Below are 14,979 nucleotides of genomic sequence, written 5' to 3'. Positions count from 1 at the left end.
CGAAAGGCAGGAAGAAAAACCCAAAAATAATGACAAACTAGTACCGGAGGAATATTCACCACCGGTTCCATATCCAGGCAAGAAGAACGAGCAAGAAGACGATACTCAACCCCCAACCGAAGAGATGGTTGAAAACCAAGGCAATCAGTTACCTCCTGCAATTGCAGCTAATCAAAATCCTGCTCCACGCACAATCTATGATTATGCTAAACCTTCTTTAACAAGAACTGAATCTAGCATAGTTAGACCTGCTGTAGCTGTGAATACTTTTGAAATAAAACCTAACACAATTCAAATGATACAGCAGTATGTTCAGTTTGATGGTTTGCAGGATGAAGATCCCAACGCTCACTTAGCAAACTTTCTGGAATTTTGCGATACATCCATTCGTCTTCGGTTATTTCCCTTTGAACTCGTTACCATGAGGGTCTATCACTACTTGGGAACAAATGACCGAGAAAGTTTTTCTAAAATATTTTCTGCCAGCTAAAACGGCTAAATTACGTAATGATATAACTTCTTTTTTGCAGATGGATTTAGAAATACTTTAGGATGCATGGGAGAGATACAAGGACTTACTGAGAAGGTGCCCTCACCATGGGTTACTACTTTGGCTGCAAGTACAAACATTCCACAATGGCCTGAATCCCTCAACTTGGCAAATGGTTGATGTAGCTGCTGGCGGAACAATCAACAACAAAACACCTGAAGAGGCTTATGAATTCATTGAAGGAATGTCATTGAATAACTATCAGTGGCAAGTCATGAGGACTAAGCCAACAAAAACAGCCGGCGTTTATAACATCGACACAGTTACTATGCTGTCAAATCAAGTAGAACTTCTTAATAAAAAGATTGGTGGTTTACTTGGTTCTACGCAGGTATATCCAGTAATGAGTTGTGACGCGAGTGGAGGAGGTGTGCATACAGAATATCAATCCTTCAATCCCACAACCGAAGATGAATAAGTCAACTATATGGATAATAATAACTTTAGATCTCAAAATAACCCAAACAGTAATACTTATAATGCAGGTTGGAGGAACCACCCAAATTTTTCCTGGGGTGGTCAAGGGAATCAAAAGCAACAAAATCTTCAGGGTTTTCAACAACCACCTTATCAACAAGAGAAAAAACCAAGCCTTGAGGAGATGCTCTCAAAATTCATATCAGTGTCAGAAACTCGCTTCCAAAATACCGAGAAGCACTCAAGAATCAACAAGCATCAATCCAAGGGCTCGAAACTTAGATAAGCCAGCTCTCCAAACTAATCTCGGAAAGATCACTAGGAAATTTACTTAGTAATACGAAATCAAGAGAGCATGTCAAAGCAGTTACACTAAGGTGTGGGAAAGTGTTAACAAAATCTGAAAAGAAGTTAGCACAAGAATCCGTGGAAAGCGAAATGAGGGAAGAAAAACCCGAAAATAGTGATAAAATAGTACTGGAGGAATATACACCACCAGTCCCATATCCAGCAAAATTAAAAAAAGATCGCATTGATGCACAATTCGGTAAGTTTCTTAAACTTTTTAAGCAATTACATATCAACTTACCTTTTGTTGAAGCCATCTCGCAAATGCCTACCTACGCAAAATTTTTAAAGGAGCTTCTAACAAACAAAAGGAAGTTCGAGGACTTATCTATAGTAGTCCTCAACAAGGAATGGTCTGCCATATTCCAAAACAAGCTGCCAACTAAACTAAAAGATCCAGGAAGTTTTACTATCCCTTGCTTAATTGGTAATCTGAATGTTGAAAAAGCACTAGCTGATTTAGGCGCTAGTATTAATTAGATGCCATATAAAATGTTCAAACAACTTGGTCTCAGGGAACCTAAACCTACTTGGATGAGTATTCAATTAGCCAATAGATCTGTTAAATATCCTAGGGGTATTATAGAAGACGTACTTGTAAAAGTAGATAAATTTATATTCCCTGTTGATTTTGTTGTACTTGACATGGATGAAGATGTGGAAGTACCCTTAATTTTAGGACGCCCATTCCTAGCCACTGCTAGAGCGGTGATTGACGTGGGTGACGGTAAATTGGTACTTAGAGTAGGTGACGAGGAGATGATCTTTAAAATTTATGATGCTATGCGATTCTCTAGGGAACAGGATGATTTATGTTATTTCATTGACTCTATTAATCATGTTACTCAAGACTCTTTTCAGGAGATTGTACAAGAGGAGACGACGGAACCATATCCAGCTCAAGACGAGGAGACAGGTGAGGAACCTAATGACCATTCGTCAAGACAAGTAGAATATGAGGGTATTAAGATAAATGATGACCTTAAGCAAAAACCCTCTATTGAGGAGCCTCCCAAACTGAAACTTAAACAATTACCAAACCATTTAGAATACGCATTTCATGGAAATAGTTCTACATTACCAGTTATTATTGCTTCTAATTTTCAACCCAAGGAGAAAGAGGAATTAATCCAAGTACTAAAAGAACATAAGAAGGCCATAGCGTGGAAAATTTCTGACATTAAAGGAATCAGGCTTTCTTTCTGCACCCATAAAATTTTGATGGAAGATGAATACAAACCGTGTGTGCAAGCTCAAAGACATCTGAACCCCAACATGAAGGAAGTTGTAAAACCCGAGGTAATTAAACTTCTAGATGCTGGAATTATTTATCCTATTTCTGACAGTTCTTGGGTAAGTCCAGTGCAGGTTGTCCCCAAGAAAGGAGGCATGACAGTTGTGACCAATGAGAAGAATGAATTAATCCCAACAAGAACAGTTACAGGGTGGAGTGTTAGCATAGACTACAGGAAACTGAACAACGCCACAAGAAAATATCACTTCCCCTTACCATTCATTGACCAAATGTTGGAAAGATTATTCAGACACATGTATTACTGCTTTCTAGACGGACTCTTTGGTTACTTCCAAATCCCAATAGCTCCTGAAGATCAAGAAAAGACGACATTCACGTGCCCATATGGTACGTTCGCTTATCGTAGAATGCCTTTTGTATTATGTAATGCTATGATAATCATATTTGATGAACTCGTGGAAGATATCATAGAAGTCTTCATGGATGATTTTTTGGTATTTGGTAACACTTTCCATCTCTGCCTTAAAAATTTAAAATGAGTTCTAATAAGATGTGAGGAAACAAACCTTGTGCTTAATTGGGAGAAATGTCACTTCATGGTTCAAGAAGGTATTGTATTAGGGCATAAAATTTCTAGTAAAAGGATTGAGGCGGATAAATCTAAAATAGAAACAATCAAAAAATTACCACCCCCTAGTTCAGTTAAGGCTATTAGAAGCTTTTTAGGACATGCTGGTTTTTATAGAAGATTTATTAAGGATTTTTCTAAAATAGCTAAGCCTTTGACTAAATTACTAGAAAAAGATATATCTTTTAACTTCGATCAGGAATGTTTAGAAGCATTTAATACTTTAAAGGATACATTAGTTAATGCTACAATCATAATTGCACCTAATTGGAACTTGCTATTTGAACTAATGTGTGATGCTAGTGATTTTGCAGTAGGTACAGTATTGGGACAACGAAGAGACAAGCATTTTCAACCTATCTATTACGCCAGCAAAATCTTAACGGCTGCACAAGAGAACTATACTACTACGGAAAAAGAGTTGTTAGCTGTGGTTTCTGCATTTGATAAATTTCGATCATATCTCATATTGTCTAAAGTTATTGTTTACACTGACCATTTTGCCCTTCGGTACCTTTTAACTAAAACCGATGCAAAACCTCGACTCATTTGATGGATTCTCCTATTACAGGAATTCAACTTGGAAATTCAGGACAAGAAAGGAGCTAAAAATCTCGTGGCTGATCATCTGTCTAGGCTCGAGAAATGCAATACCAGAGAACTAGATGACGTGGAAATAAATGATTTGTTCCTTGAAGAACAATTTTTCGCTATATCCAACTTCGAGGTACCATGGTTTGCAGACATCGTGAATTTTTTAGCTACTAACATTATCCCAAAAGGGTTAACACACCAGCAAAAGAAGCGATTCTTTAATAATGTGAAAAACTACTTTTGGGACGATCCATTTCTGTTTTACAGATGTACAGATCAAGTCACCAAAAGATGTGTTACAGGATCAGAAATATCAAAAATAGTGGAACATTGCCACTCAGGGCCAATTGGAGGACACTACAATGGCACTAAGACCGCACACAAGATACTTGAATCAGGTTTTTATTGGCCTTCTTTATTCAAAGACGCTATCAGGTATGTTACTTTATGCGGCAAATGCCAACGGACAGGTAACATATCTAAACGTAATGAAATGCCTCAAAACTATATACTTTCTTGTGAAATATTTGATGTTTGGGGTATCGATTTCATGGGCCCATTCCCTAGTTCATTCGGAAATAAATACATCTTACTAGCAGTTGACTACATGTCCAAATGGGTAGAAGCTCAAGCTCTAGCTACTAATGACGCTAGAGTGGTAGTACGTTTCTTTAAAAAACTCTTCTCAAGATTCGGAACACCTAGAGCAATTATCAGTGACAGGGGCACTCATTTTTGTAATACCCAATTTGAAAAAACCCTTAAGAAATACGGAGTTCATCATAGAACAGCCACCCCATACCATCCTCAAACTAATGGACAACTTGAAGTAGCAAACCGAGAACTCAAACGGATCCTTGAAAAATAATAGAATCAAACAGAAAAGACTGGGCAACAAAAGTAGACGATGCCTTATGGGCTTACAAAACTGCTTTTAAAACTCCTATAGGGACATCACCTTACAGACTTGTTTATAGAAAAAGTTGTCATCTACCATTCGAACTAGAGCATAAAGCTTTTTTGGGCTATTAAATTTCTAAACCTTGATCTCGAACTTGCAGGAAAAAATAGGTTGATGCAGCTGAACGAGCTAGATGAATGGCGAGCCAATGCATATGAAAATTCACGCCTATACAAGGAAGCAACAAAGCGGTTCCATGACATTCGTTTAAAGCAACGACAACAATTTGAAGTTGGAGATCTCGTCTTATTATACAACTCAATACTCAAATTGTTTCCTGGGAAACTAAAATCACGATGGTCAGGACCTTTTGTAATTCAATCTGTTCATCCATATGGCACAATAGAGGTAAGTCACCCATCATACGGTACTTTCAAGGTAAATGGACACCGTCTCAAACTTTATAATGGTGAGAATTTTAAAGTCGATGGAGAGGAGCTACGACTCCACAAACTGCCTTGAATATACCAACAAGGTAACAGTCGAGCTTAGACTATAAATAAGCGCTTCTCGGGAGGCAACCCGAGTACTAACAATTTTAAATTATTTTAAATTCAAGTTTTAAACATTTAGGTCACTAACAGGGTATTTGAAGCACAGATTCCTAGCTCCACACGGCCGATAACATGGCTGTGCTTAAGGCCGTGTGATCAACACGGAGGGAAACACAGCCTTAAGTTACAGTCGTGCAAAAATAGGGTAAATGATTTCCCCAAAACACGGGATGCGATAAATCCCTACGGCTGTGCGACATAGCCGTGGGTGAAATTGATAGGTGGACACGGGCGTGGGAATGGAAAAACACGGGCGTGCTAGGGGCAAGGCTCGATTCTGTTTCTTCAACATGGGTGTGAGACACGCCCGTGCCGTGAAGCCGTGGACAGCAATACATGGGCGTGGGAGAAGTGAACAAAGCTAGGCACGACTGTGCGATATGGCCGTGGGCCACACACGCCCAAGACACACAAGAGTGGGATAGTAGCCAGGCACGACCTAAATTGCAAAATTCGAAAAACACGGGCTCACTTTTAGAGTACGCGGGCGTGGCCCTAGGCCGTGTGGCTTCCCCCTATACAAGCAAACCACTGTTCATTTTCTTCTTCCTTTCAAAACCCTAGCCGAAATCTCCCCCTCTCCACTCCCTAATCCCTATTCCGGCCACCATTCCACAGATTTTCACTTCCTCAACCCCCGAACCACCCTAAACTCCACTCCACCTGCATTAATCCTCACCTTCCCCTCTCTTTTCCCTCCATTTTTTCTCCATAAGGTTGTACCCCCACAGCACGAGGACCCACTAACTCAGCCACCACCACCCTCTCGCCTAGTTCATGCTGCGGCTTCATATGCTGACATCTTTGAGTGCCTCACCCGATTCGAGCAGTAGTGTTTTCAACGATTTGAAAACATTGATGCTACTCTACAGTAGATTTGTCAGCACATCTACATCTCATTGCCAATCCCACCTTGCGAACCATCCAGTGATGAAGATGTTTAGAAATATTTATTTTATTATTTTATGTTTTTAATTTTTATTCAAACTACTTTTTATTTTTATTTTTATTTTTATTTTTATTTTTTTAGCAGATTTAAAATTTTATTATAAATTTCGGTTATTTCTTTTCGAGTACTTATTCTTCCTAATATCCCCTAAAAAGTTCCTGATTTTATCACAGTTATATAGAGCTCTTAAACTCATCACATAGGAACTAAAACTCCACTAGGAAAGAGTCTCCACGACTGCCATGTCCTACTCGACCACGACCACAGCTACCACTAGATATAATATTCTTTTGGAGCAGGACTTATGGCCTAATGAACCTCTACGACCGCCGGAGTATCCTCCTCCACTCTTGAACTGATCACTCTCCAAAACTCTAGTTCAAGGAATTCATCATACAGAAAGTTTCACTTCTCTCCCTGTCTTTATACTCTAATATCTATCTTTCTACATTAAGGGCAATGTACATCTTAAGTGTGGGGGTATTTATTTTATTATCAGAAAAATCCTTGAATAATCATCTTGTTCTCTTGAAAAACTCTCATATCATATTTAGGATAAATTTTAATTAATTTATAATTTTGATTGATATATCTTGAATTAAAACATAGGGATTTATGCATTGATTATTTAAACTTTAAGACAATAGAGAGTCAAGCATGATGAGTTGATTTTTAAGAATTCAAAATCTTAGGCTGTTTCCCTAAGTCTAGGTATTACTTTGAATTGGAATTCACGAGTCTGAACATCAAAAAGCCATAATTTTTGTGAGATTTTTTAGCCTTTTGAGCATCTATTCATCCTTTCATGCTCACTTTTATTATTGCTTTAAGTGCGTCAGTATTGAACTGTTATTCTAGAACTTGCTTGATTATGCATGTTGAGACCACACCATTTGATTTGATATATCAAAATGATTAAGGGACTTAGGATTAACCCACTCATGCCATGAAAAGCCTACCCCCACGATTAATCCCTTGTAAACCTCCTTGAGCCTAACAAACCAATTTTTGTATTACCCTTAATATTAACCTTTAACCCATTATTGAAATCCCTTAAATTAATCCCTATTTTGTCGAGATTTGAGTTGAATTGATTGCCTAGCTATGTTTTGTTCTTGATATTTAGTCTGTATTATTTAACTTGTTCTTAAAAAAAAACTATGTATGCATATTTGTAACTTCATAATTCTGAGAGAAGCTCTGTTGTACACAAGTGAAGATTAACCCTTTTTCTAGTTAGGCAACTTTTCAATTCAATCTCGATTCTAACCCTTTCTTTCAGCTTGTGACCACACCCCCTAACCAAGCCTCATTACAAACCTCTAAAGACCTTTTGATTGATGTATCATCTTAAATTATAGTGGTTGAGATTTGATTTTCATGCAAGCCTATGGTAATGACTTTCCATTATTGACTATTTTGTGCTTCCTTTACTGTCCTTAAAACACCTCGAGTGATTTGAGTGAATCTTTAGTGAGGATGTAAAACTCTGTGATATTCTGAATTAAAAGTAATTACTTAGATGAGGGAAGACACCTATGTTTTCGGAATAAAATGCTCAACTTGGAATGATTGAAAATTTTATGTTCTTTTAGTTAAATTCTCAATGTATGATTACCTATAGATTAATTTGAGATATTATTAATAGAAATTATAAGTTGAGAAAGATTTATTTTGATTATAAGTTGAGAATTTTTCTTGAGGACAAGCAAATGCTTAAGTGTGGGGGTATTTGATAAACCGTAAATTATACATATTTTTACCCCATGTTTAATGTATTTTATTGATAATTTCTCATTAGAATTGGTGAATTAGATGCTCCTAATGACTTAATTCCATGTTTTACACTTAGGAGCACATAGGAGAGTGAAAGGAGCCAAAAACGAGCCAAAAAGGGACAAAACGGACCAAATCGAGAAGATGACATGGCCTAAGCCTTGCCACATGAGTAGCTCACACGCCCATGTATTTCGAGGGTGTCGACCAAGGCTTTCACGATTCACACGGCCTAGCCATTGACCCACACGGTCGTGTGCAATTTAACAGATCAAACACGGCCTGGCAATCACGTCACACGGCCGTGGCACACGGGTGTGTCCCTACCGAGCCCAAGTTAAGTCCAATTCGGAAAAGGCCATTTTTGAGGGCTTCTAGGCATTCCAAAGCCTATAAATACACCCTAGAAGAGGAGAAAAAGGAGACGGAGAATAGGGGGTAAGGAATTACCCCAAGGAAGCCGATTGATCCATCTCGGAAGCCGGATTCATTATCAAGATTGAAGATCTCTCCTCAATTTCCCTTCAAGAGTTTTGGGTTTTCATTATGTTTTGTACTCTTTATTCTTCTGAGATATTTTCTTATTTAGTTATGAACTAAATCCCCTAAATACCTAAGGGGAATGAAACCTAAGACGAATCTTGTTATTATTTTCTGAATCGTATGATAAATATTTAACTTGTTCTTAATTATGTGTTCTTAATTCTTGTTTTGATATCCCAGGATACTGATTCAAGACATACTCTTATTCAGAGGAGGAATAGACCCTGTCTAGGAGTACTTTTTTCATAATTAAGCAGAATTGATTGCGCGCCTAGAAATAGGGTGACAAGATTTTGCCAGATTAGGGTGAAACCTAATACGGGGATCCATAGATCGAGTTAATGCAACCCTATAGTGTTAATTAGAGAAAAGTCTCGGTTATTCAATCTAAGGATTAGACGTTATTAGTCTTGAATAGGGATAATAACATAACTCAGGGATCTTTACGAAACAAGTTGAATGAATAAATCGTTCGGTTTGGAGCCAGAATAACAATTAAAGTCTAGGTGGATTTTTCCTTAGGTATTGTCTCAAGTCACTCGATTTTCCCAAAAGCAATTCCCCAATTCTCTTCTCTGTGCGTTCTTAGTTTAGATAATTAGTCAATTAAAACAAAACCCCATTATTCTTAGGCTAGATAATAAAAAGACAGTCATTACTAGTACTTTTAGTTCCTTTGGGTTCGACAATCCGGTCTTGCTAAAACTATACTACTGTTCGATAGGTACACTTGCCTACATCGCGATATTAGTTAGTCTAGGTTTGATCTTCATTATAAATATTTATTACTTGTTACGAATCACGCGATCAGCATGAAACGACATATTTTAGAGTTCATTTCTAAATGTTTAATTTGCCAGCAAGTTAAAACTGAGCATCAGGTACCGTTTTGTTTATTACAGCTGATTATTATTCCTGAGTGGAAATGGGATAGAGTGACTATAAATTTTGTGTCAGGATTGCCCCTATCTCTGAGAAAGAAAGATGCGATCTGGGTTATAGTTGACAGATTGACAAAATTGGCTCATTTCATTCTTGTACAAATAGACTATTCGCTTGAAAAGTTAGCTGAGTTGTATATCTCTGAGGTTGTGAGATTACACGGAGTACCTATTTCTATTGTTTTGATAGAGATCTGAGGTTTACATTGAGGTTTTGGAAGAAACTCCAAGAGGCATTAGGTAAAAAGCTACATTTCAGTACCACATTTCACCTGCAGATGGATGGTTAATCCGAGCAAGTTATTCAGACACTTGAGGATATGTTGAGATGTTGCATTCTTGAGTTTGAAGGAACGTGGGAAAAATATTTACTATTGACTGAATTTGCGTATAACAACAGTTTCCAATCGAGTATTAAAATCGCACCGTACAAAGCTCTATATAGACGTAAGTTTAGAACACCGTTGTATTGGACTGAGTTAAGTGAGAATAAGATTCACGGGGTTGATTTGATTAGAGAGACTGAAGAAAAAGTGAAAGTAATTCGTAATAGTCTGAAAATAGCGTCAGATCGACAGAAATCTTATGTAGACTTGAAACGAAAAGATATTGAGTTTCAGATCGGGGATAGAGTGTTTTTAAAAGTATCTCCTTGGAAGAAAATGCTTCAATTTTGTAACACCCCTTACATGTACCCGAGACTAGGATAGGATATGAGGCATTACCGAACACATACATAGTCATTCATACAAAAATCGAGCCATAAAATTTTCGTCCAAATTAAAACTTTTAAACACATGTATATCGCCCCTTATGCGGGCCATTGAGGCCTAAAACATATATCGGGGTAGTTTGGGACTAAACCGAGAACTTTCGATAAACTTTGGACAAATTAACAAATTTCTTGCTTTGGAGAGTCACGTGTCCGTGTGTGTTGAACCGTGTGGCTTGGAACACGCCCTTGTCCTCAGCCCATGTAACTCTTTGTTTGTGACATCAGCAAAACAATTTAAACCACATGGCTAGGCCACAGGCCCATGTGCTAGGCTGTGTCCTCTACATGGCTGAGACACATGGCCGTGTCTCTACTCGTGCGGCTAACACTTAGGCTACTTTCCAAGCCTTCATGTTTCCCATAAACCCTTACAACCTTATACACATCAAACTCATAACTCATGGCATCATTTTAGTGATTAAACACCCTTTATTAAGACACATTCAACATTAGCTTGTCATTATACATATGATGTAAAATAGTCTAGCCATATTATTACACATTCATTTGACCTTGTCATCTCATTAACCACTTATACCATTAAACTATGGTTACTAACTTATACATCAAGCATCTATGTTTAAGGCATTACCATCTTATTACCATATTACATGTTTAATTCATGGTCATGACCACCTCGATTGGTCATAAAACATGCATTCAACACACATACATATTACCAACCATGTATGGCAAACAAACATATTCATATCATCACATCATATGCATTAAAACGTAACATGATTAGCTAGGCTTACAAACCATAATCAATATGAGCCACCTCTGATGGCCATATATAATAGCTCGATATAGGCCAATACATTTTGCCAAATCATAATAACACATGTCATAGAACTAGGTCCCTATACATGCCACTCACTTGATATTTCTAACATATGTATCAATACTCCAAAGGTATTGGCTTGATAGTGTGATGCTGTCTTCGACGATCTCCAACCCCGAGCCGACCTGACAACACTAAAAGAAATGGAAAGGAGAGAGTAAGCTTTACGCTTAGTAACCTCGCATGAAAAATAATAAGCAATGTATTAACATGTTATTTTTCAATTCCTCTCTATTCATTCAAAGTTTAGTTAAGCTATTTTCTGAAGTCACGGTCACTAAATTATTTATATCCGGAGCTACGGGACTCTAAATTTATAACTGCTAAATTTCCCAAAAACTAGACTTACATATAAAAATTTTCAAAATTTTTTGTTTAGCCAATAAGTACAGTTTATTCTTTAAAATTCACCTCTATTTCGCTGTTTGACAGTTCTGACTCCTCTGCACTAACAATTACTTATCTCTTCGTACCAGATTTGGATAATGTTCCTATTTGTTTCTTTCAAAAATAGACTCATTAATTTTAAGTATATAAATTATAACCCATAATTAGTTTTGTACAATTTTTAATAATTTTCCAAAATAAGAATAGGGGATTTCAAAATCATTCTGACTCTGTCTCACAAAACTTCAAATATCTCATAATATGAAATTATTTTGCTTACACCATTTCCTTTAGTTGAAAATATACTCAATAAGCTTTAATTTCATATCTTATTCAACCTCTAATTCGATTTCCACCATTTTTGGTGATTTTTCAAAGTTACACAATTGCTGTTGTCCAAAACTATTTTATTAAAAATTTCACTCTTACATAATTTCACTTACTCCATTCCATCTTACCGAAAATTCACTCAACTATCTTGTACATTGCTCATAAATTTCCACAAACATATACATGCACTTATTCATCACATGGTCATGTTCACATGTTAGTCAATTTCCCGTTGAACTCATCGGAATAATAACAGATACACGCTTGCCTGCACATATTACCGCCCTTGTAACCAAAGCTATCTGTTACACATAGTAGCCTGCACTTAGTACTACACATACATCCAAGAATCTGTCACACGTAGTAACCTGCACTTAGTACTACACACGTGATCGAAGTTGTTGGGTACGCATAGTAGCCTGCACTTATTACTACACATGCGACCTAACCATCTGGTACACGTAGTAGCTTGCACTTAGTACTGCACACGTGACCTAAAACCATTTTAAACACATAATAGCCTCACATAGTACTACACATGTGTTCTCACAACAGATCATTCGTATCTTTTCTATTCCGAAGGTCCAACCGGGAAATTTCTCACTTTTCAACATTTTACCAATTCATCCATAATCAATTTCAATTCATAATTTACATCAAGTGATCATTCAATATGCAACCACCTCTTATATAATAACAAAATATTATAACATAAGTAAAAATTATATATTATTTACATACAAACTTACCTTCCTTTTCACTCTTTTACAAGTTATCTAACTTAAAAAAATAGCATGTTATATCAAATTCTCAATATATTCACTATTATATAGCAAGCCATTAATGATTAAACCATCAAACATTTCATGTACTACTAGTCATATATCATTATTCTCACAAATTTTATATACCAATCTTTCATCACTTTTCAATATAGTAAATCATGCCATTTGTGCAATAATAATATAGAATTTTCAATTCAAATATAGCATTGCAATATTATTGACACACGAACTTACCTCAACACCAAAATAGCAAAAAGAAACCTAATTGTCGATTTTTCATTTTTCACCCGATCTAGGTTCAATCCTCCTTTTCCTTGATAATCGAGCTTGGAAGGTTGAAAAACCTAGCCATGATTTCTCCATGCAAGTTTCGTCCAAGAGGTTGAAGATGAACAAAAATTGGCTTTTAACTTTTTTTAATTCATTTTAATAGCTAAATGACCAAAATGCCCTTAATGAAAAACTTTGGAAACATACCTAACCATGTCCATTTTTGTCCATACTATATAAGGACCTCTAATTTAAAATTTCATAAAAATTGGACACCTCTAGCATGTAGAACTGAACTTTTGCATTTTTTAAAATTTAGTCCTTTTGACTAAATTGAGTGCCCAAACGTCAAAATTTTCAAACGAAATTTTCACGAACTCATTTCGTGAAATTGTAGACCACAAAAATATAATTGATACGTGATATTCGGGGAAGGTTTTAAATATTTATAGTGAATCATTCTTGAAACTAACTATTATCACGATAAAGGCAAGTGTACCTATCGAACAGTAGTATAGCTTTAGCAAGACCAGATTATCAAACCCAAAGAAACTAAAAGTACTAGTATCAACTTTCTTTTTATTATCTAGCCTAATAAATAAAAAGGTTTTGTTTATCTAACTAATTAACTAAACTAAGAAATCATAGAAAAGAAATTTGTGGAAAATATTTTTTAGAAAACTCGATCGATTAAGACAATACCTAAGGAAAAATCGACCTAGACTTCAGTTGTTATTTGACTCTGAATCGGACGATTTATTCATTCAACTTGTTCCGTAGAGATCCTTAAGTTATATTATTATCTCTCTAGAGACTAACAACGTCTAACCCTAGTTTAAATAATTGAAATCTCTTTCTAATAAACGCCCTAGGGTTGCATTAACTCGATCTATGGATCCCCTTATTAGGTTTCACCCTAATCCGGCAAAATCTTGTCACCCTATCTCTAGGCGCGTAACCAACTCCGCTTGATTATGACAAATTTACTCTTAGAGAGGGTCTATTCCTCCTCTGAATAAGAGCTTAACTTGAATTAATATCCTGGAATATCTGTAACACCCCAAACCCGGCCCAAACGTTATGGCCGAATCTGACGTGCCACATTGGAGTTGAAAACCCACGTTCCGTTTTTAGTGTTTTAAAACCATATATTTTGTTGAGTTAACAAAGTGTATGGAAGCTGGGCACCAGTAGGTATCCGAGATAGAGGAGGTGAGCCATGAAGGTCGCTTAAGGACCAAGCTCTTTAATTGGATCCAATCTGAACATGCCCACAACCATAGCCACACTTTGTCATATCGAGTTTAAATTTGTTTAAGTGGACGTCTTTGATAAATCGATTAATCGTGGTGTTGAGATATTTTGAAAACAAGTATCATTTTGAAAACACGTCCTAAGTCTAGCCCATTTGAATAATTATCAACCGGGTTTAAAGTTATTAAAATTAAAGTAATCCGAAAAGAAATAAAAGGAAAGTTAAAATGGCCTTATGACAACCCAAAATAAATAATATTTAAAGGAAATTTAAAGAAAACCAACGCTTATTTAAAAGTCCAAAGACAATCACCGTAGCCACTCTGAATCCCTTCCTACCAAGTCCCCACATCAAGGCTCACCTACAAGGTTAAGGAAAGGGGTGAGTTTGGAAACTCGATGTGCAACAAGCCCCTTCGAGCCCAAAACAATAACGACTGTTGGGTCTAAGCCCAAATCCAATCTCAAACATGTCTTGGGCCATAGCCCTTTTCATATTCATATTTCATAACACCGGGTCAAGCCTTTTCAAATTTCATATTCTTGGGCGAAGCCTTTCTTTAGAAACAGTATGGCCCATAGGCCCATTTCAATATCACATATAATGTTAATGAAAGAATGCAACCCATTTGGGGAGACTACTCAACCCACCATCCGCTACTCTCCACCCGTACCAACCAACACACCATGTGGGGATTTACTCGACCCACCCCGCCATAACTCTCCACTGGCAGCATAGTTGCTTTATCATATAACTGGAGGCCTAGCCTCTTTTAACAACTGGGGCAAAGCCCTTTTAATAACTGGGGCAAAGCCCT

General features: G+C 36.8%; 1 non-coding gene across 1 annotated transcript; it reads right to left on the bottom strand.

Moving 5' to 3' along the window:
• Positions 1-497: 497 nt before the first annotated feature.
• LOC128294971 (small nucleolar RNA R71) lies at positions 498-604 on the bottom strand. Its single transcript, XR_008285278.1, has one exon. It is a non-coding gene; the product is annotated as a small nucleolar RNA R71 (small nucleolar RNA).
• Positions 605-14,979: the final 14,375 nt, after the last annotated feature.

The sequence above is a fragment of the Gossypium arboreum genome, chromosome 6, assembly GCF_025698485.1.
Source record: "Gossypium arboreum isolate Shixiya-1 chromosome 6, ASM2569848v2, whole genome shotgun sequence".
Classification (NCBI taxonomy): domain Eukaryota; kingdom Viridiplantae; phylum Streptophyta; class Magnoliopsida; order Malvales; family Malvaceae; genus Gossypium; species Gossypium arboreum.
The sequence above is the reverse complement of the archived record's forward strand: the minus strand, read 5'-3'. Positions and strand labels throughout refer to the sequence as shown.